At 57.8% G+C, this 21,630-nt stretch overlaps 1 protein-coding gene across 7 annotated transcripts in view; it reads left to right on the top strand.

Moving 5' to 3' along the window:
* The first annotated feature begins 1,704 nt into the window (after positions 1–1,704).
* The window catches only part of SOX13 (SRY-box 13), a 33,197-nt gene continuing 13,271 nt past the window's right edge, over positions 1,705–21,630 (top strand). For 4 of the 7 annotated variants that reach the window (XM_004934897.5, XM_015299130.4, XM_040652907.2 and 1 more), the window contains exon 1: positions 13,918–14,043. The gene's annotated coding sequence lies outside the window, so the exon portion shown is untranslated. Of the gene's footprint in view, positions 1,905–13,917; positions 14,044–19,027; positions 19,146–21,449; positions 21,501–21,630 lie in introns of those variants that run through there. The other 3 variants (XM_015299128.4, XM_025143868.3, XM_015299129.4) reach the window with 3 other exon arrangements.

Consider the following 21,630-nt stretch of genomic DNA (forward strand, 5'->3'; position numbering starts at 1 on the left):
CATAAATCTGCTTGTTTTTATTCTCGTCTTTCTGTGACTGGAGAAGGCAGAGAAGTATACATCAAGTGGTTTGCTGTGGATCTGATAAGTTCCTGATAACTCTGTGCTTTTTGGGAAGTTCCATGTGCAATATGGGGCAGGATGGGCTCTGGTGTCACTGGCAGACTTGAGCTTGCATGATTCTAATTAAGTCTGTTAGAGGTTTTACAGGCAATTACCCCCCTTTGTTGTCACAGCAACTGGTTCCTTGGGTGCTTTCTGGTAAGGTAAATGAGATTTAATTTCTTGGGAATCTTTAGGGAAGCGTTAATTATGGATCAATCAGTAAAAGCATCTTAGTGGGCTGGTGATGGATTTGAGGCTGTGGTACAGTGATCCAACATCACCAATTTTATTAATACGTATGCTTTGGTAAATATCGTTAGAGAGGGCAGCTGGTTGGGATGAAATCTATCATTTCTTCTTTGGACAGTGTCTCTAGATTAAATCCTTGTGCTGTTAAGAAAGCTGGGATGTCAGATGTGGCTGGGTTTTATCACTTGAGAGATCAGCTCTCTGGCTTGCTTGCGATGAGCAGTTCCCTCTGTTGTATTTTCTGATTAAAAAGCAAAACAAAACCAGAAATAGGAAATTATTGGCTGTAACTCAGAGGCTTTGAGTGAGGGATATTTATGATGCAGCGCTTGTAAAATTCACCTGCCTGCATCTCTTTGTTGTTATGGAAAGGTCATAGCCTTGAGGCTTTTACCTAAAATTAATTACTTGAGTTAATCATTTTTCCTTCTGAGCCTATGTGGAAAATACCATACGGGAATGGAGTTGGGAAGAGCTTATTTACCAGGGGAAGTGCTGCCTCATGTTGCTTGGGTCCGGTATAGGGCCACTGAAGATTGACTCAGAGCCTGCCAGGGTCTGTCCTTCTTTCTTGTGCGTAGCTGCTTTGTGAGAAGGTTTGGGCATTAGGAGAGACAGCTCGTTCTTATCAGTAGTGCTGCTGCCAACTCCAAATTGTGCACTTCGAGTCACTGTAATGCTTCCTAAAGCTCCTCTGCTCTCTGATATTATCAAATTAGCGCGAATGAACGTCAATATAGGAGTAGGCTGCTGATGGGAGGAAGGAAGTCCAAGCTAATCAGCTCTGAAGCATCTCATGATAAGGCACCAAAATAGGCAGTAATTATGTGCGTGGGGGGGGTTGCAGAAGAAAATGAGAAGCTCCCAAGCAGGAAGCCACACAAACTGCAGAGAGTCCGAGTGTGTGTGAATGGCCAGGAGGAAATACAGCCCCATTGTTCGTGCAGGGCCTGGCAATGGAGTGCTGCGGCCCGAGAACAGAGCTTCTAGGCATTACCAGCACACAGATGGGGCTCAAAAACAATTCTGCTTTTGCCGAACTGCCTTCCCAAGAAGCACTTGTCTGTCCTCATAAAAACCACAGGGCTGACTCATCTAAATGCTTGCCGATTTTTATTTTTTTTTTTAACCCCGAATCCTTCCAGCCTCCTGAGCCTTTCCAAGCTGGAGGCACTCAGAAGGTAATGTTTCATCGGGCTGAGCGTGCAGTGCCAGACGGAGGGTGACCCGAGCTGGCTGCACAAGAGTGCATTAGACAGAAGAGGGTGCTGCGGGCTCGGCCAGCTCCCTGCCCCTCCAGCTAAGTGTCATAAGCCTCTGCAGGAACACAGAGTTCCCCAGCATTCAAGCAGCCTTATTGGCTCCCAAACAACCTGGAAGAAAGCAAACCGGGCTGTCTGGCGTGGGGCTGCGTTCTGTCAGGGCAGCAGCCAGGCAGGGTGCCCTCTCCTTCCCTGGCTTATCCCTGCTGAGGTGTCCCTGCTTCTGGAGGGAATGAGGAACGCGAGGCTCTGGTTTTGACTGAGCAAGAGGCAGTGAGGAGGAGCAAGGTAGAGTGAATGCTTACAATTGAGCTCTGTGTTTAGAAAACTCCCGTTGCTTGGCTTTCTGCTGTGTTGAAGCCTGTTGTGTTTGCTTTTGCAAGTACTTTTCCATAATGTGCAAATTCCTTTCCCTTCAGTGCGGGAGTGAGGAGGAGTGGGGGGGGGTCTGGGGGTGGGTAAAGGCACCTTATGAAGGAGCTACATTGAGGTGTCATTATTAGGAGAGCCCCGGCATGCTGTATTGTTGTGGTGTGATATTGTATTGTGGCAAAAAAAATACCACACAGCAGTGTTCACACCTCTCCAGGAAAGAAAATGCCCATGGTGGAGATAGCCAGCGAAAGTTTTCTCACTGCTAACAGCGCTTGGATATCTGTCAGAAGCAAAACTTGAGCTGATGGTAGGTTCAGATACCACCTCACTCTTCCCTCTTGTAGGAATAGAGCTGGTTCTTTCTTAAACAATGAGTAACTAAGACCAGTGTCTGTACTAACGGCACAGGTTGAGGAAGTCGGAGATCTCTACCATACAGCATTTCATTTTGAGACCACTGCATTGATTGTGGCAGGCAGGTGATGGCCCTCTCAGGTCCAGGTGGGGCTGTGCAATGTTTGCTTTGATTATTTTGTTGGTTTTTTTCTTTAAGCTGTTAACACCTTTAACAGCACTGGAAGGTACCTTGAGTAAATGTTTGCCTGCTCTCTGCTGCTGGCTTCAGGGTTCTGGGAAAAAGACTGCATTTCTTCCCTGTTGCACTTGGGAATTGCTCTCCCTGGCCCAGCCCAGTCTTTTCATGGGACTGTGCTTGTGAAACAGCCCCAAGCAGGGAGGCAGAGTGGTCCTGGCTTTCTTGAAGGGGAGTTTCTCCGTGGTTCTCTGGTAGGAGGCTATGGTTTGTGGGGTTATCGTGCTGGAACCTGGACCTTTGGGCCAGCCAACAGCCTGGTCTCAGTGGAATGACCAGTAGTGCTTCTGGGAGCTTTTCCCTGCTCTTGAAAGTCACTGCTGCACTTCTGCTCACTTCTCTCAGGCTTTGTGGAGGTGCTGGGCTCACACCCCAGGCAGGTCACAGGCCTGGCTTGGCAGGAGGACCACAGGTGGGACTGGGGATGGGATTTGTATCTGAGTGGGCTTTACGAGCGGGGGATCACCTTCCCTCCATCCCACAGTGTCCTCCCAGAGCCTCACCACGCTGTGCTTAGTGGACATAATCTGAGAGCGTATTTCGAGTACTGGTATGTTTTAAGGATTGTGTGCCTAAAAATAATAATATCAAACAGACAACAGTGGAAGGTCAAAGACTCAAATGGCTTAGAAGCTGTCCCCTTAGGGCAGCATCTGAATATGGAAAACTTGTGTGGAGGACAGAAACAGGAGCTCAGGAAGAGTGGCCTGAAATGGTGCTGTAACGTTTCCCTGAAGCTCCTGCTTGCTGTTCTGGATCCAGTCCTGCACAGAGATTGGAATAGTCTGGGACCTCTTTCTCCCTTCTTCTCTATGGGTAATGAAAAATAGTCTCCCCTTAGTCTGAAGACAGGACCGGGATCCGTCAAAAGCAGATCAGATGCCTGGGGAGAGGAGTTTGCTGTGCAGCCATTTCACCCTTCTCCCCCTGAAGTCCTCGTCGAAGGGTTCTCACCGTACACAATGCCAAGAACTGGCTGCAGCAGGTTTTGTTCGCGGCAGTACCCTCCGTTGGCAGCCCACACACAAGGTGCCCAGCATGGCTGCCCCCCCCCCCATCGTGCCTTTTCACATTCATACCCACCAGGGGCATCATTACTATTGTTTGTAACATCTCTTGGAAAAATGAGTCATGGGCATTTTGCCTGCCCTCAGCAGGGACACTGCCACATTAGCAGCAGCAACGCCCGCCCCCTGCTCTGCTGCCTTGCATACCAGCGGGCCCCTGCGTGCAAGGAGCTGGACTTGTGTTGCTGAGCTTGCTTGATGCTGCTGCTTTTCTGCCAGCCTAACCTGGGCTGGACAGGGAGGATTTTACTCCCTGCTTTGCATGCACAGAGTTCATCACAAGGTGCTGCTTCGCCCTGTTCCTGCAGGTTGTCTTCTCTCCTGTGCCTTGAGCCAGAATATTTAAGCCCAGGTTTCCTGCACTCGTCTTTGGGCTGTGCTCCTTACCCAGCGTGTTGTCATGGTGCATAATGTTAGGTTTGGTCTCCTGCAGTTTGTCTGCAGCAGGGATGGGGATGTTTCTTCCCAGCTCTGCTTGGTGTAGAATCTCGCTGCAGGATTTGGGGCATGATAAAACAAAGCCACGTGGTTGCTGGAGGTTTGGGCAGTTTGTATTGCTCACATATGAGTGTTAATTACTCACCATAAGACCCAGGATGCCTGGGTTCTATTCTAGATGTTGCCTATTTCACCAGAAAAGTCGTATGGGATCAGGTTTGCCCAAGGGCTTGCTTTGTTGCAAGGGCCAGAGCTCCAAAAGCAGACTGAACTCCCCTCCCTGTCCAGCCCTGATGCTGGCTGCTGCTTTTCAGTTTTTTTTTCCCTTATCTGCTATTCTTCAGTCTCTTGTCTTCAAAATAGGAGCAATATCTAATAGCCCCCTGGGGGTGGTGGCTGATGGAGCGATGCGATGTCCTCGGCTGAGCGGAGCAGCGCTGCACACCAACCCGCTGTCTCTGCAGCTCTCCTGCTGCCTGCCAATCTGCTTCCCAAGTAAATCTCTTTTCCAGGGACACTCTCCTGTGCTCTCGGTCGGATGGGGCTCGGAGCAGAGCTAAGGAGATGGTTCAAGCGGTGGCTTTTGTGAGCTGAGCTAGTAGCGGGGCCAGCACTAGCTGGTGGGGCATCGTGCACAGTTTCCAGAGCTGCCTTTTGTGCATTAGAAAGTTACAAAACAGAGGGGCGATGGTAGCACCCGAGCTCCCCGCAGAGCATGGGAGGTTCAGGCTGCTCCCAGGGCCCCCCACTTTGCCCTGTGCAGGTGTCAGGGCACCGATGGGCAGCGCCGGCAGCGGGTACAGCATCCGCTCCTTCAAAGGCTTTGTTCTCACTCGGAGCACGGCAGACCTCATTGCACCCCTGCATCCTCCCCAAAGTACAGTGTTTTGGAGCCCATCCCTTTATCATAAATCAACAACAGAGCTAATATTTCATATCGAGGAAGTGAGATAATATCAGAGCCCAAGGTGGGCTCTGAAATGGGTGCGTGAGACGTGCGCTAGTTTGGGGGGAGAGGGAAAGGGGGGCTGCGGTAGGAACTCTTTATCTGAGAGGAAATTGTATTATTCAAGGGGCTGAGAGCGCATGCGTGTGTGTCTGTATTTGTGTAAGTGAGCCTTGCTGGGAGCATGAGTGAGCCCCTGGTGCAGGGTGGGATCACTGCCCAGATCTGTGTGGCACCAGGGCTGGGAATGGTCACTGCCAGCAGTACCCCTTCCCAGTGCTCAGCAGCCTGAGGCTGAGCTACCTGTGCTGTGCTTGAGCTTTGCTGCTCCCCTGCACTGTGATTGTCCCTCTCTGAGGTGATGGCAGGGGCTGAGGGTCAGCTGGCACCCAGGCAGCACCAAGGTGCATGTGGGTAGTGGGGAAAGATGCTTGGTGGCAGCTGGTCTGAGCGCAGATCTCACGCATCCTTTCAGCCCTCTGGCACAAGGGCTGCCATCCAGAATGTGGGGGGGAGCAAAGGGGGGACAGGCCATGTAAAACGGCTCTTCCAGCTCCTTTGGGTCATCTGGGAGGGTGCACAGACCCCTGGGAAGGGGGGCTCTGCTCTGTGCCTGGTGGCAGAATATGGCAGAGCTGTTCCAAGTTCATTGAGTTTCTGCAGGGTGATGTCCCTGGCCCCCTCCCCAAACTCACCCTCAGCTCCATGGGTGAGTCACTCCCTTCCCCAGCTCCTGGAGCAGCCCTGTGCTCTAAGGGTGCCCTGGACAAGGTCTCTCCTGCTCTGCCCATCTCCCAATGCGCTGGAGCAGTGGCAGGCCTGCAGGGCTCAGCCATGGACTGGGCTCAGCTCCCCGCTCCATCCCCTCCCCACTTTTGCATAGCACTGAGGTTTATTTTTACATAGGAAGGTGCTATGCAAATAGGTCCCCAGCATGGGATGCTGTACAGGCAGCAGAGCAGGGACCCAGGGCCGAGTTGTCCTGTCCCCAGGTACTGAAGGGGATGCTGTGCTTTGCAGCAGTCGAGCAGATGCCCTTTGTGCCGTGTGCTTGGGCAATGCTGGCGTTCAGGGGACGCCACAAAGTGGTCCTGCATCTCCTGTGGGTGCAGAGGGATCAGCAGCAGCTATTTCCAACAGGGCAGTAGGAACACAGCAGGGCCACAGCTGGGGCACCCCTGGACACCCCTGGTTCCCTCGGCAGCAGCACGGGAGCTTGGTGATGCAGAGTGGGGCTCAGCTCCCCTTGTTTGCATTGGTTTTTGCTCCCTGCTCGGATGGGTGGTCCCGCTGCCCCTGCCCACCCTGCACCCTGGCCTGTGTGGGCACACTCGTGCTGCAACGCATCGTGCCTTTTTAGGAAGGGTGGCAAAGAGAGGGGTGGGAAGGGAACATGCCTGCCTCGTTATTTAGTGTCCCACACACGGAGCCTGCCTGGCCCTCGGGAAACCTCCATCCACGGCACGGCTGGGATCCGCAGCGAAAGCAAACAATGGGATCCCCAGAGACAACAATGCCCCATTGTCCTTTGAAGCCGTAACAATGAAACAATGGATCCCAGACCGCCTCGCTGGTTCCCAGGCACGCCCCCCGCGCTCCGCCCGCTGCCCGGTGCTGCCTGGGCTCGGGGGCTTGGGCTGTCCCCGAGGAGCCCACGTCCCCGTTCCCATCCCGCACCCACCTCTCCCATCTGTCCCCTGATTGTGGGGTGAGCCCCGGGGTCCTGCAGCCTCCCAGCCCTCGCGGGTTGTGCCTGAGAGCAGAAGGAAGCGGCTTCCAGCAGAGCTTTGATCCTCGGGGTTTCATCAGCGTTAGGGATGGAACGGTCCTGCGAGGTCATGCGGTGCGAGCCCCGGAGAACAATGCGGCATTGTTGCTTCTGGGGATGGCCGCTTGTCAGCTCTGAGGGTTTCCTGATGCGTCCTCACCTCCTCCTCCTGGGGGAGAAGCAACCACGGTGGCGGTGCCCACCCCGGACACCCAAACCCCTGAGCACTGCGTGGGGGGCAGAGCTGAGGATGGGGTGCGGGGTCCCATTTCCCCGCAGGAGCCGCAGTTCTTCTGCCCTGAGCCGCTCCGGGGCACCTCTGCTCTCTGTCTCTGCCTCCTGGCTGCATCCAGCCAGCCCCAAAGGAGCCGGGCCAGGCCTGCAGCTGCTCCGTGCTTCCCCAGAGCTGCTGCGGACTGACTGGGAGCAGCGCTCCTCATCCCATAGCTGGCTCTCGGGACACTCTAGGTGGCTTTAACCACTAGGGCTGCCTGGCCAGGCTCGGGTCTGGCGTGGACAAAGGCTGTGGCATGTGGTCACCACTGTGCATGGTGAGGTCCGCAGTCATCTGCTAAGAGAGCAGAGCCGGGGTGACGTTCTGCCTGCGTTCCGTTCGCCTTTTGCCACGTGTCACAACCCCACTGGGAACCCAGTGCGGGGCTCGGGAACAACGGGACCCCCCCTTTGCCCCAAGGCATCGCCCGGCTCAGCCTCCTCCGAGCTTTGGGATGGAGCTCTGAGCCCCCGCTCCTCCCGCTTACCTACCGGCAGCCAAACCCACCTGAATAGGTAATGAATGGAGGAGAGAAAAGAGCCCCGAGCACATTGTGCTTCCAATGGGCCGGGAACAATTGCTAAATACAAATCACACAGAGAAAAGGGAGAGAGAGAGAGACAAAAGAAAGAACCCCGGCACAAAGGAGAGGAATGAAATGGTAAGTAAAGTCAAACAAAAAGGAGCCGGGCTGAGACAAAAGGAGGGAACAATATCCCCGAGGCAATAGGCTCCTGAACAATGGGGACAGTGACAGCGGCACAAAGGCACACTGTTTGCAAGTAGACGTTATCTCACACAGCCACTGGCAGGCCTGGCCGTGGCGCTTCTATTTTCAGGGATGCTTTTGTGCTGCGCTGAACAATATTCCTTGCATGGCTGCAGATAGATAGATGAGAGGGGGGTTCGTTCTGTTTTTTTTTTCCCCCTGCCTTCCCGGTGCCAGCTCTGTCGTAAAAACAGGTTTGGCCCTTCTGAGAGCTGGCCGGGGCAGGCAGGCAGCACAGACATCACTGCAGGGCTGCTGGAGCATCGCCTGGCAGCGGTGAGCGTGGCTGCGTGGCTGTGGTATGGTCAACACCCCGGGGTGAGCACCCAACAGCTCGGGGTGGGGTGTTGGGTGGCTCACATCCAGCACTTATCAGCCCCGTGTTGTGCTCGTGAGCCCGAGGGCAGAACCGGGCAGACCAGAAGGATGGCTTTTCCTGGCTGCTGTTGTAACAGAGCACTGCAGGTTGAAACATCTGATGTTTGGTTGGGAGGAACGTGGGACTTTTAGTAGGCTGGGACGCTGCTGTGCCTGTCCCCAGCTCTGTGACCGTGGAAGGGGCACCCAAGGATGGGGATGGCACTGCTTTGAGGGTCGGTCACAGCTCTGCACACATCCAGTCTGCAGATCAGGGTGGCCATCAGGCGGCTTTTCCCAGCCTTTTCAAAGAGGGTTTGTGGCTTCTGGTGGAGCTGGTGCACGTTTGGTCCCTTTCTCTCATGCAAACTCCTTCTGCAGAGCCTCCCAGGTTGCACCCCTGGCCCTGATGCTGGACTGAGGGTCCCAGCAGCAGCTGTCAGTGGCACATGGCTGTCATTGCAGGGCCTGATATCCAAACACCCAACCTGCAGCACCCCATCTGCTCGGCCATGGTGTGATGTTCCCCCCTGAGAGCTGTCGCCGTGCCACCACAAACCATGGGGATGACACTGAGGTACCCCAAAGTGATTTGCAGGGGGAGAACTCGGGGTGTTGCGAAGGCAGCGTCAGAGCGAGCTGATCTCGGTGCCGATCTGACAGCCAGCATCGCAGCTGGGCTCCGGCACTCGCTGCTGATATCGATCATGTTATCTGAGGGTACATCCTGTTGCTAAGTTTGGCTGCTTCCTCCGGTTAACAGCTGTCACTGCTGTGAGATACAGATGTTTAAACGTGTGTTTTGGGGACGGCAGTGGGCTCTGGGGGGGGGGGGGGGGGGGGGGGGGTGTTTGGTGGGAAGGGAGCTGTGGTTGCATGGCGAGCACTTGAGATGCTGCAACGAGCAGGGTTGTGCCCTGCGGATCCCGATGGGATCAGCATCACCGAGGTCCGGGCGGGGAGGAGGGGGGGGGGGGGGGGGGAATATTTGGGGCATTAAATCAAAGCAAAGCAACGGCGCCGCACATTGAAGTCGCGCTGGGAGGAAAACGGTTCCCTGATCCTGACCGGCCCGTATCTGATTCTGTGGTCGTGTTTGTGCTGTGAGCGCTGCCTCGAGGCGCCGTGCTGCAGCGCTCTCTGAATTCGAGCCCTTTGCTGCGTCTTTGCTCACCCTCCGCCCCAGCGGTGCCGTGGCAGCGCCGCTCCTCTCCCAGCCCTGCCTCTTCCCGACGCAGTTCTGCTAAGTCGGAGCTCTCTGCTGCAATTAGGTGGTGTTTAAACCCTCGCTAACCCTTAACATCGCCATCACAATCGTAACGATTAGCAATAACGCTCCGCGCATCCTGCAGTGCCGCACATCTAAAGATTACACCGAGTAATTAATTAAGCCCGATCCCCCCTCCCTGCTTCCCTCAGCGAGGAGAAAAAATCGCTGAGAGTCTCTTAAGAAAGGACATAAAGGCAGGGAAACCCGGCACCGACACAATACAAATGGGGATTTGAAGACAATCCGGGCCGGGCCCGTGTGACCTAAGAGTGGACGAGACAGGAGAAAGGATAAAAATGCCAAGCACAGAGCAGGGACAGAAAACAACCGCCAGCTTCAAAACCCGGGGAAAGAAAAGCTCCAAGATGAAGGGAGTGACAAAGCATCAAAGGGACGAGAAACCAAAGGCGTTGGAACAAAGGACAAGCTGGAACAAAGGACCAAAGAGAGGAGAACAAAAGCACTAAATAGAAAACAAAGGGGGGGGGGGGGGGGGGGGGACACAAGAAAAGCCCCTCTGTCGCTGTGCTGGAGGGTCCGGCCGGTGGGCGGTGGGTGGCACAGGCGGTGCTGCGCTCCCACTGGAGCCCAACTGGGAGCGAAGGGCCCCGGAGCCCATGGCTGCCTTTGAAGCAGAGCCGATGGGTTCGGCTCCCAACGCCGCGTCCCGGGTGGCAGCAGTGAGCCCGGGGATGTGGCTGTGCCACCGCGCTGCCCCCGGCCCCTGCCTGCCCGCTGGGTGGTCCTGGCACCCACTCCCACCCCCTGCAGCTCTGCGGTGCGTCCTGCTCAGCATCACCCCGCACTGCCCCAGCCCAGCTTCAGGCTGCCAGGATGGCTGTGCTCTCCCCACCCCACGGCCTTCCCCTAGGAGAGCAGCAGCCAGCGGCTGCCATGTGTGTGGCTAGCTGTGGCCACGGGGCTCGCTGTGCTCTGGGTGGGGACAAACAGAGGCGTTCAGGTTGGGAACAGAGTGGCAGAGATGCGTCGCCACGTGGTTTTGCTCTCCCCATTGAATCCCAGTTTGGAGCTGGAGTTCTGTTGGCACTCAGAGGGGTGCGATGGGTACCTGGGCTTGGGATGGTGATGGTGGCAGCACCCGGAGCTCTGGTGGTGATGGATGGGGGAGGGTGATGGGCAGGAGCCCCCCCAGAGCCCAGGGTGCTCGCAGCTGCACTCTGTCCTCCTGCCTGCAGTGCTTTGGCTGCTTATAGCTGTAAGGCATTTGGAAGCAGTGGGCCCCCCCCGTGTCTTTCAGCGGTGCCAATGTGACAGGATTTTGGGAAGCTGGAGAGTGCTGGGGGCTTCCTGACATCCAAACCCTGGGATGGCATCTGTGCTCCAGCCCTGTGCCCAGGATGCCTCTCTGCTCCTGTGTGGGCAAACGCTAAGAAAAGTCACCCGTGGTTGGGGTCTGCACTGGGAGGGGTGGTCCAGGGCACAGTGAGAGCCAGGATTTTAGCTGGCACCGTGGGCATGCTGGCCTGGAGGGAGCCTTGCCTTTCCTTCTGCCCAGCTTTTTCTGCTGGTGCACCAGCTGAGGTTCACCTGCACCTTCAGCCCTTTGCCCCCGCCAGCTCTGCTTTCCTGCAGAACCACAATTTGCTCAGTTTTACTTTGGTGTTTACTTTGGAGTGCTGGTGGAGCTGCTCTCCCTGCAGAGCCATCCTGGAGCATCTTGGTTTTATTAAGGCCAGATTAGAGCCCACGAGGCTGTGCATGGACACCCTCCAGGAGCAGAGCAGTGCCTCAGGGGAATGGTGGGGTTTGGCTGGGCACAATCAGCAGGTTGATTCCTGCAGCTCTGCTCAGAGCCTGTGCTGTTATGAGCAGGGGGACACACTGCGGACGTGGGGGGCTTTGGGCACCTCTGTCACAACAGTCTTCCCCCATTGCCTACATTGGACTCCATGATCCTGATGGGCCCCTTCCAAGTTGGGATATTGGATGTTTCTGTGATTCTGTGCTCCTACTTTCAGCATTTGGTGTGCCGCATCCCTACGGCCCACAAGATGTGAGTGCAAAGGGGTGAAGTGAGGACAGCCCCGGAGCTGCCATTCAGTTTCGAGAGAGTTTGAGCTTCCCCATTAGCACTGTCGTATCAGCTCGGCTCTAATGGGCTGCAGATGTGTGTCTGTCTGCCTGTGTGTGCGCACACCCGCACAGTGCGAGCCCACGTTCCATGTGCATCCCTTGGCTGTGTGAGGGACTTTTGGGGCAGTGGTTCGGCTCCTGCTGAGGGCGGTGGCAGCAATGTTGCCTGGATTCCTGTATGGATGGGGAGCCATGTGGTTCACTCCCTGCTCGCAATCGCTTTGCAGCTTTCCCAGGCTGGTGAGGAGCAAAGCACATGCCCATTCCCAAACAATGGGCCCACTTCCGCGCAGGAAGCAAGGTCGGATTTGTTCTCCCTGCTTTGCCCCCTCTGGCCAGTTATAAAGGGGCCAAGCCATTGTCTGAACCATTTCCATGACTCAGGCAACAGCATCCTGCGATCTGGAGGCCGGGACTTGCAGCCAGCACAAAGCAGGAGGCATTGCTCCCGCGGCCAGAGGCCCCGGCAGGCTGCATGGAGGGGTGGGGGGGCTTGGGAAAAGGAAGGCGAGTGCTGGCTGTGCCTTTCCCCTCCATGCCCCCTGCGCTGGCAGCAGTGAGATCTTTGCCCCCACCAGCTTTCCTGGTCTCTCCACCCATTGTCCTGGCTTCCTTCTGCCGAGGAAAGCAGAACGCTGCAGGGGGAACCACAGGCACGGAGCTGCCCCGGTTGTGAGCCTGGATGTGGTCAGGTGGGGAGAGATGGAGCTACGGAGGCACCACGTGAGCCTCCCTGGAGGGGTGGGGACCATTTCTGCACCATCACATCCACCTCATGCCCGTGGTCCTGAGGATGCCATGTGGGTCCTAGGATCGTGGTGATGCTCCACGTGTCCTAGGGCTGGTCCGTGGATCTTGGTGATGCTTTGTGGATTCTGGTGCTGCTCCATGGGTCCTGGGGATGTTTTATGGATCCTGGCAGTGCCCTGCAGAAGCTGGAGAGGAGGTGCACCTGGTGTTGCTTGAAGGAGGATGTGACAAGGAACAGGGCTGGGCTGAGGAGAGGGTCCATGTGTGATGACAGCCCGGTTGGGCCACCTCATCCCAGCACCCATCTGGGGGTGATGCCAGAGCCAGGGGGCTGCAATGGGCACCGGCACCCAGCGGAGAGGCCACCGGGGCCACCGCGACCACTGCCAGGAAGGAACGGAAAGTGAAAGTCCGTGGCCGCTCCTCCGGGCTGGCTGTTGCCATGGCGACCCGAACAAAGCCTCTTCTCCCTCTTTTGGGTTTAATTGTGTGGGTCCTCAGCCCCTTTGTTAATTGTTTCTCCGTCTGGTTCAGGGGATGCGCCTCTGCCCGCAGAGCGGCTGTGGGGTCTGTGGGGCGGCCGGGGGCTATTCCAGCTATGGGACAGGGTGGGGGCTTTGGGAGGGTCGGGGGGCAGTGGATGGGGGAGCTGCCTTTGCATCCCACCCTGCTGCAGGTCTGAGGCTCACTGCACAGCTCCACTGTGCATTGCAGGGCTCAGTTTCTCCACCTGTAAAATAGGAACGTAGGTGGATGCGGCAGCCCTTTGACACGTGGGGTTCTACTTTTGCTTCCAAAAGCTCCTGTGCTTTGCGTTTAATGTTCTGGCAGCGATGCCAGGAGCTCTCCCAGGTCACTCCTGGCCTCGCTCTTCCCTCTGCGTTGTGCCCACAGCGCGGCTGCAGCTCAGCACATTTCTTTGCTCCTTTCCCTGCGATGGGGATGGAGAGGTTTCCCACGGTGAGGGGTGGAATTGGGGTATCGGGGGCCCAATGCCCCCCCCGGGACGCCCATTTTCCAGTTGCACGGAGTGGGAGGAAGTCCCCAGAGCTGTGGTGTCATCTGCTGGGTCTGGAGGAAAACAAAGCTTGAAAACAAAACAGAAATTCCCATGGAAGAAAACGATGGTGTGGGGGGAGGAAAAGGCTTCGAGTCAATGGGAATTTTCCCTGTTGGCAAAACGTAAACAGTCCTCCTTCAGTGTTGACATAACGTCTTAAAGATCTCATTCTGCAAAGCGGAGTGTTTGTCAACACGTGTGCGCCCCAACCATCCCTGCGCTCCCAGCGAAGCCGCGACCCTCCGCCTTTCATTCCTGGCAGTGGGATGCGGGGTACGGGGAGGGGTCTCCCAAACTCTGCCCAAGTCCTTGGGGGGGTTTTTTCGCTCCCCACCGCAGCGAGTCCGGGACGGAGCAGAAGCGGCGTCCCGCGTGGGTCCCCCGTCGGGGCAAAGCAGGGGGTCCCGAGGGGAGGGGACGGGGCAGAGGGGCCGCCCCTCAGCCGGCTGCTGGTTTGCTGGGCCCTCCTCCTCCTCTTCCTCCTCCTCCTCCCCCTCCTCCTCCCCGCTCCCTCTCTCCGCCCGGTGCCGGGGCAGCTCCCAGCGGAGGCGCCGGGGACATGGAGCGGACCTGAGCCGTGCGAGAGGCGGCGCAGCCCGCACCGGGAGCGGCACCGGGAGCGGCACCGGAGCGGGACCCGGGCGCAGCGCTGCAGCGCGGCGGAGCCGTGAGTGCGGGCGGAGCAGGGAGCGGGGCAGAGGCACGGCCATGTGGGGCACTGCGGGGGGGGGGCGGGGGGGGAGGGGAGTGCACGGACACGGCGCGGACACGGCTCTGGGGCGCTGAGCACCGGCACGGGTCGTGGTGTCCCCCATCCCGGCTGTGCGGCCGCATGGCGGGACCCCACCACCCCACCACCCCTTTGCTTAAACAGAATGGGAAGGGGGGAAAGCGGAGCGCCGCGTCCTTCCCCGCACGGCCGCAGTCCTGCTACAAAGTTGTGGGGCTGCAAACTCCGAGAGCGGCGCCGGGGAGAGCGAGAGCGCGGCAGGGAAGGGGTTAATCCGCGGCACCCTCCCCCCCCCCCCCGCCGCTTCGTGTTCAGCGTGATCCCATTGCTGCCCCCTCCCCAGGACCCCCCGTGGGACGCGTCCCAAGGCGCACAGCCCCTGTCCGTGCTGTGCGCTCTGTTTTAGGGCTGTATGGGGGTATGGGGGCAGCGGGTTATAGGCTGGCAGCCCCGCCGACACAGGCAGACAGACAGACACCATGTGCTGGCACACAGCCGGACTCGGCCACACACGGGGTGTGCGGGGCTGCGTGCAGCCGTGTGGGGCTTCGCAGCTCGGAGGGGTCCCCATCCTTTGGGACCCCATCCTTTGGGACCCCATCCTTTGGGACCCCATCCTTTGGGAACCCGTCCCTTCTCCCCCAGGGGATGGATGTGATGTTGCTGCCTTGTTGGATGGCAGAGGCGATTTGCCCGTGTGTGTATTATCGCTCCAACCCCCCCTACATCCCCGCAGCGCCGTCGGGATCCCGGCACAGAGCGCGGGCAGGAAAACTTGCTGGCAGCACCGCGCGGCTGTTTGTACACCCGACAAAGTGCTCCAGCAGTGCAGCAGCAGCACTGCCACGGGGCAGAGCCGGGGGAAGGTTGGGGTCAGCACGGAGCCGTCGCTGCCTGAGCCCAAACTACGGCTGATCCGTGTCGCTGCATCCCGCAGCCACGCACCGGAGCTGCGTTTTGGGGCAGTTCAGGGCAGATTTGGGTCACTGTTTGGGATCTGCCGTGGCTGGGGGGGTCCTACACTGCTGGCTTCCCCGTGGGGCTGTGATGTGGGGGGTTTCCACCTGGAGCGACCCCTCGGCTCAGGCAGTGCACGCAGTGGGACCCGGAGTGGAGCTCACACAAAGTTCGTGGTGGGAGAGAGGAACCCAAAGCTGCGTCACTCGGAGCTGCAGATGGGCAGTTTTCGTGTGAGGTGCACAAAGAGATGCAAAGCTCTGCTCCTTTCCACTCCAACCTGGTTGCAGTGCTGGACGTGGGGTTACTCTGACGCTACCTGGGAAGGATGTCAGACTGTGGCTGCACAGCACTCAGAGCTGCTCCGTCTCACGAGGTACCTCCGTGGAAAACACTCTGCTTCCAAAGCAGCTCTGGAGTAATAGGTTTTAGGAGTAAAAAAGGACCATTAGCTCAGCTAATGTTATTTTCTCCGTAGCGCAGACCAGATAATATCGCTCAGTTACTCCCCTATTGAGCCAATAACCCGCGTTTGTAATCCGTGCAATTTCCTCTTAGTTCAATTTAATTTCGCACAGAATCCATTCTGTTGACACTGATGCAGCACGGGCTCTATTTTTTCCTCCTCTCAAAGGCTGCGATTTCGGGGGCGTCGCATTAAAAGCAGCCGCTGTCCTTTGGTGGAGGTGGGCAGGTTGGCTTTGTGGGCTTTAGCAGCTCTCCCTGCACTCTCCCACCACCCCGCAGGAGCTCAGCGCCCACCGAGCAGCACCATTAGGTAGGAGCAGAGACCACGAACTTGAGAAGTATATCCCCCTTCCTTCTCCTCTGAGTGCATTTGTTGCTCTGGGGGCTGCTTGGTAGGAGCTGTTGGGTGTGCAAAGCAAAGCGTACCACCGGTGTGCTCGCCCTGCTGCTGCTGCTGCTTTTGACCCCCTCCCAAATCACAGCGCCCTGCACAGCCCCGAGAGCAGAGTTTGTTCCAGAGGGGCGAAGTGCCCTGGGGGGGAACAGCTGAGCTTTTTGTCCCCCCATTTCTCACGGGGAGCTGCACCCTGGCAGTGGGATGGAGCAGCTCGTAAACTTTGCTATTGGCTGGAGGGGATTAACCCCGTCCATGGGATGCTGAGGATGGGCTTTTCCCTCCATGCAGGGCGCACAGCAGCAGAAGCACAGTAAATCTCTCCTTTCAGCGCGTTTATTTTTACGTTTGTTACTACTTGCTGGAGGGGTTTGCTGCCCGTTGCCTTCCCGGAACTGAGACTCAATGGGGCTGGGCTGCCGTCACAGAGGTTGGGGATGGTGGCACTGGGGGCTGGCAGTGCGGGTTGCACTGAGGTGAGTGCATGGGGGATGATGGGGGCTCGGTGCCATAGGGCAGGGATGCAGGTCCCTCGTGGCTTCGGGATCTGGAGTTTGCTGTTGAGCACGTGGGGTGGCTCAGAGCATCCGCATGCGTGGGGGTGGTCTGTGGGGTGCAGGACATGGGATGCTTGGGTGGCCATGGAGCCGTGGCAGCTCAGCGATCCCTAGCAACGAAACCAAACAAACTCGGGAGGATTTTGGTGCGGTTTGGCTCTGTTCTTGGCTGTCCCTCCCCACAGACCCAGGGCACGCTGGCCGATGTCCTGCTGCCACCCAATGTGTGCCCAGCTTTGTCTATCCGGCACGATGCTGCTTGCTCAGCCCCGTCCCATTGTCAACACTTAGGGTCGGAGCTGCTTTGTGCGTGTGATTGCAGAGCAGAAAGGCTTTTATCACCAGATGGACAGCCTTCAACGCGCATCACTACAGCTCTGCTTTTACACCCCCAAAGTGCTCCGCCGCGCTGGTAAAACCCACCATGTTTATTTTCCTACAAACTGTGTATTGAAATCAAAACAAACCCCCACTCCTGGGTAGGGCAGTCGCTCCTTACAGCTCTGGACAACAGCACGGGGAAAACCTGCTGGACTCTTTTGTTCTGCTCTGGTTTGGCCGTGCGCTGAGCGGAGCATCACTGCAAACTGCTGGTGGAACGTGTTCGTTCTCTGCTGGAAAACAGCAACGTGAGCTGCCTCTTGCTGTGCATCCAGCAGCATTGGGTCTGCCCGTGGTCTGATGGGGACTCAGCCCGGGGGGTCTGCAGCCCCGTGGTGTCTCTCCAGCTCCGGACTGGGCTGTCCCCAGCTCTGCTGTTGGTTTCTCACCAGCTTTGGAGATTTGGGTCTCATTGTGCTGCTGGGAGGGAGGGGGGAGGAGGGAGATTTGGGCTGCTTCAAAAGTTTGCTGCGATGCATCACCCCGTTTCCACCCAGTTTTTGCACAGGGCAGAACAGACAAAAGGGAAATAAATTAGGGCGGCCTTTGACAGAGCTGCTGGGAAAGCGGTCGGTGCCTTCCCCCCATCCTGTGCCTTTTGGAGAATATTTCAGAGCCAAACCCTCTCCCTCGGGCTGTGCCCTGCGCTCAGCGTGGGGCTCCCCCAGCCCAGCCGCTCCCAGCAGGAGGAGCGATGGCAAAGGCACCGACTTTTGGAATTGGTTCTGCAGTTGGAAGCCTTCCCTCCACCCCTCTCTTCTACCACCCCACCTGCTCCGGGGCCATATGTCCGATGCTGGATGTGCTCCAGTCCCAAACAAGGGCGCTCGGTGTGCCCGGTGCCGTCGCTTTGGCACAGGGGAGGTGCAGGGAGGGCTGCTGGTTGGTGTTGGGACCGCTGGGGTGGGTCAGGGGGAAAAGGAGTGGGGGGGAATGCAGTGCCCAAATCGCCTCCCACAAAGCACTGATGCAACTCCTGAGCACGTGCTGGAAGTGGAGCTCAGCCCCACCACCCCGGCTGTCTCATCATAGAGGAACAAGGTAATGGGGCTCCATCCTTCCAGCAGCATTTTGGGTGGCTCTGGCTGAAATTTGGTGGTCTGAGGCATTGTCTGTTCATGCTGGCTGGTGGAGGGGGCTGACGGCAGCTGGTTGTCTGCTGGGAGGAGATGTATGGCAACGAGAATTCAAAGGGTGTGGGGTAGCAGAGGGGTATTTGGTCCTCTTTGCCCTTGTGAGATGGAGTTACTGAGGGCTGGGTTGGAGCCTGGAAAGGAGCAAAGGAACAGAAACGGGCAGAGAAATACCTGCAGGCATTGCCAGCACGGTGCAACAGCGGTGCTGTTCCCTGGCATGGAGAGGGTCAGCCTCGACACAGTCCATATTTGATGACCGTTGCAGCAATTATCACCCCTGGGCTGTCACCTTCTGCTCCTGTTTGGGTGCCCCGTGGGTGCAGGCTTGCAGCACGCAGCCCTCCATGCTCTTCCTCTCTTGTATGTGGGTGTTGGTGGTCTTGTATTGAGAACATACAGAAAAAGTGGAGGTGTGGGTTATGGGTAGGACTGCAGTGGGCATGGAGGGGGGACCCCAATCAGTTCCACTGGGCGATCTCCATCCCTGCTGCACTGCCCCGTTGCTGGTGGGGTGCACTGTGCCCGCTGTGCTGTGCGGGGTGCTGTGAGCTGCTGGGTTAGCAGCACTCACCCTTCCTATAAAGTGGTCCCGGAGAGGAGGAACAGCTCAGGGAGAGGAAAGAATGGGATCAAGGACTGGAAGGGGGCTGGCGAGGCGCTGGGTGCACAGCTCAACCCCGACGTGCTGACAGTGGGGACACACGGGGACGTGAGGCTGCAGAAATGGGGGGCAATGCAGAGCTGGGGCAAAGCCTGCAGGGCTGCGGGGATGGAGCGTGTGTGCAAGGGTGTGCACGTGTGTGTGTGTGTGTGTGTGTCTGTGGACGCTCAGGTGTGAGCTGAGGGCTGCGCAGGGGGCAGGACCTCCTGCTGCCCTTCTCTACCTGTCCCCATGGAGCCAGGGCAGGGAAGGGCTCGGCCAACCCCTGCCCTCCGGTTGGGGAATGCCAGAGCCCGGCTTATCTTTTGTCTGGAACAATAGAGGGCTCGGCCCCATTGTTCTACCTTGCACGCCCAGCCGGAAAGCTGAGTCCCCTGGGGCAGGGGCTGCACGGAGCCGCCTGTGGGGCTGCTCTGCGTGGGGCTTTGCTGGCAGAGAGGACACGAACCCGGACATGGACATCCCCAACCCCTGGGGCTCTGCAGGTGAATTCCCCAGTGGATGAGGCTCAGGAGCTTTCTCGCTCACCTCTCTTGCTGTGCGTGACATGGGCACTGGGGAGGGGACTTCGGGAGGGCTCGTATGGGGGGGTCCCAGGGGCACTGTGTGCCTGTGCAGCTGTGGGACCCCTCTGTACCCCCGTAGGCTGCAGTGTGGGCAGAAAGAGGGCAGCGTTTGCCTTTTCTGGTGGCTCTTGGGCTGTGGTCTGTGTGTTCACCTGCAGCACCTCCTCTTGGGCTTCCTATGCCCAGCTCCTCTCGCTGTGTTGCGTCAGGTTTGTGGGTCCATCCTGGGAACTGAGCTGGGGAAAGCGTGCTTTTGCAAGGGAGGGTTGCTTGGTGCTGGTTATGGGATGTGGCTCTCCCAGGTGTAGACACCAGGTGGACACAACCCAGGGGAGCCCACAGCAGGCTCACGCACCCCTATGGCAAAAAGCAGCATGCAAAGCAGCAGGGAGTGCAAATGCGTGTGCACAGAGCAACTGCGCTTCCCCTCAGCCCTGCTCAGCCAGGCAGGAGCCAGCCAGGCACGTAAAGCCAAAGCCCTTTGCTGCAGGGGGATTGGGGACCCGAGGGGATGTGGGGACACAGAGGGGGACAGGTGCCACTGTGGCTGCTTGGGCACAAAGAGCCCCTTGTGTGCTGCAGGACATGGGGGTGGTCAGGGGCAATCGGACACCCCATTGCGGCAGGGAGGGCTGTCTGCAGCTTGCTGGAGAGTCTGCACCCTTGTGCAATGAAAATAATCCTGGCGGGCCAGTAGGAGCTTGTCCCCATATGGCTCTGCGTGGCTTTCATGGTCTCCATCTCCAAAACGAGCAGGGGAGGGGAGGGGTGAACCTGACTGTGTGCAGTGGTTGTGGGGTATATGGGTGCAATGCGGTGTTGCTCAGAGGGGTCTGTCCCGCAAACAGTCCCTTTCCCAGCACTGGGTTTGGGGTGAACTCCCTGGGCTGGGACGGACTCTCAGCTGGAGGGGTACAGGACAATGAGGAACGAGCTCCCAATGAGTCCTTAGCACGGGATCTCAAATCTGCCCCATAAATCAGGGGCAGCACCATCACAGTGACCGGAGCTCGCAGTAAGGAGGGAGAGAAGTCCAGCTGAGAGCGTTTTCCTTGGGGATCTCCATCCCGACCCCCCTGGCTGTGACTGCTGGGCTCCAGGTTCCCTCTGCTTTCCGAAGGAAGCTGCCAATGGTGCCACCAGCTCCTGCCACACCAGCAAAAATCTGTTGTTGAAATGTCAAATGGCCCCAACAGCCGGGAGGTGGCCGTCACCCCTGGCAGCTGGGGAGGGAGAGGTCCCCCCAGTGGCCTCGATGGAGCCTTTGTCCCCCTGTGGCCAAGAAGCAGCTCGGCTGCATGGGGCTGTTTGTTTGCTGCTGTTGCAAACCCATACAAGGTGAAGCCGACGGTTTCTGGGGCAATGTGGGTTTCAGGGAGCGGTGCTGGCACGGGCGGAAGCGTGCGGCTGCAAGGTTTGGGGTTTGGTGCTGGCTTCAAGGGGCCCCTGAGCTGCTTTGGGTACACGTGTGTGAGCCTGGAAACAACAGAATGCCATCGGATGGGAGCCCCAAAGAGGAGACCCCAAAGAGAAGCCGCCCCTGAGAGGGAAGCTCCCAGAGAGAAGCCCCCCAGATGGGAGCCCCCAGAGTTGAGTCCCCTAAAGAAGAGATCCCAAAGAGGAGCCCCCAGAATTGAGGCCCCCAAAGAGGAGCCCCCAAAGAAGAAACCCCAACGAGGAAACCTCAAAGGAGAACCCCCCGAAGTTGAGTCCCCCAAAGAGGTGCCCTCCAAAAAGGAGCCTTCCAAAGAGGAGTCCGCCAAAGTTGAGTAACCCAATGAAGAGCCCCCAGAGAGGAAACCCCAAAGAAGAACTCCCCAAGTTGAGTCCCCCAAAGAGGAGCTCCCCAAAAATCTCAAAGCCTGGGGGGCAACTGGAAAAAAAGTGCCGTTGATGGAAGGTGTAAAATGGCACGAGGTGGTCAGCAAGGGGTGGGAGAGGGGGATTCGTGCCTTGGGAAGCGCTGTGCTCCATCCCATCCCCTAAGTCCCCCTTAGTGCTTGGGCTGAGCCTGGCTGAGCTGAGCTCCTTGTTGAGGTGGTGAGCAGGAGAGGAAAAGGGTCAAACGTCTTCGCCCCTCCGTCACGCGATTGGAAAGTATTGTTTGTGAACAAACTGTGCCTGGAAACGCTGAGTGAGTGAAATAGCACAAAACCTGCACCGAGATCGGCCTCTGCGATAAACCCGAGGGCTGCTTTGGGGTGAGGAGAAGGCAGAAACTGCGACAAAGAGGAGGGAGACGGAGCTCCGTGCGCTCCGGCATCGCCGTGCCGGGTGAGTCGTCCCCATCCTCACCTCCTCCCTTATGGGAAAGGTTTCCTTTATTTGCTCGCTCTTTGCAAATCGATTGGGCTGCAAGGGGCAGAGGGTGGGCAGCTGAGCGCTCTGTGGATGGCTGGGGGGA

This window comes from Gallus gallus, chromosome 26 (genome assembly GCF_016699485.2).
Source record: "Gallus gallus isolate bGalGal1 chromosome 26, bGalGal1.mat.broiler.GRCg7b, whole genome shotgun sequence".
In the NCBI taxonomy this organism is placed as follows: domain Eukaryota; kingdom Metazoa; phylum Chordata; class Aves; order Galliformes; family Phasianidae; genus Gallus; species Gallus gallus.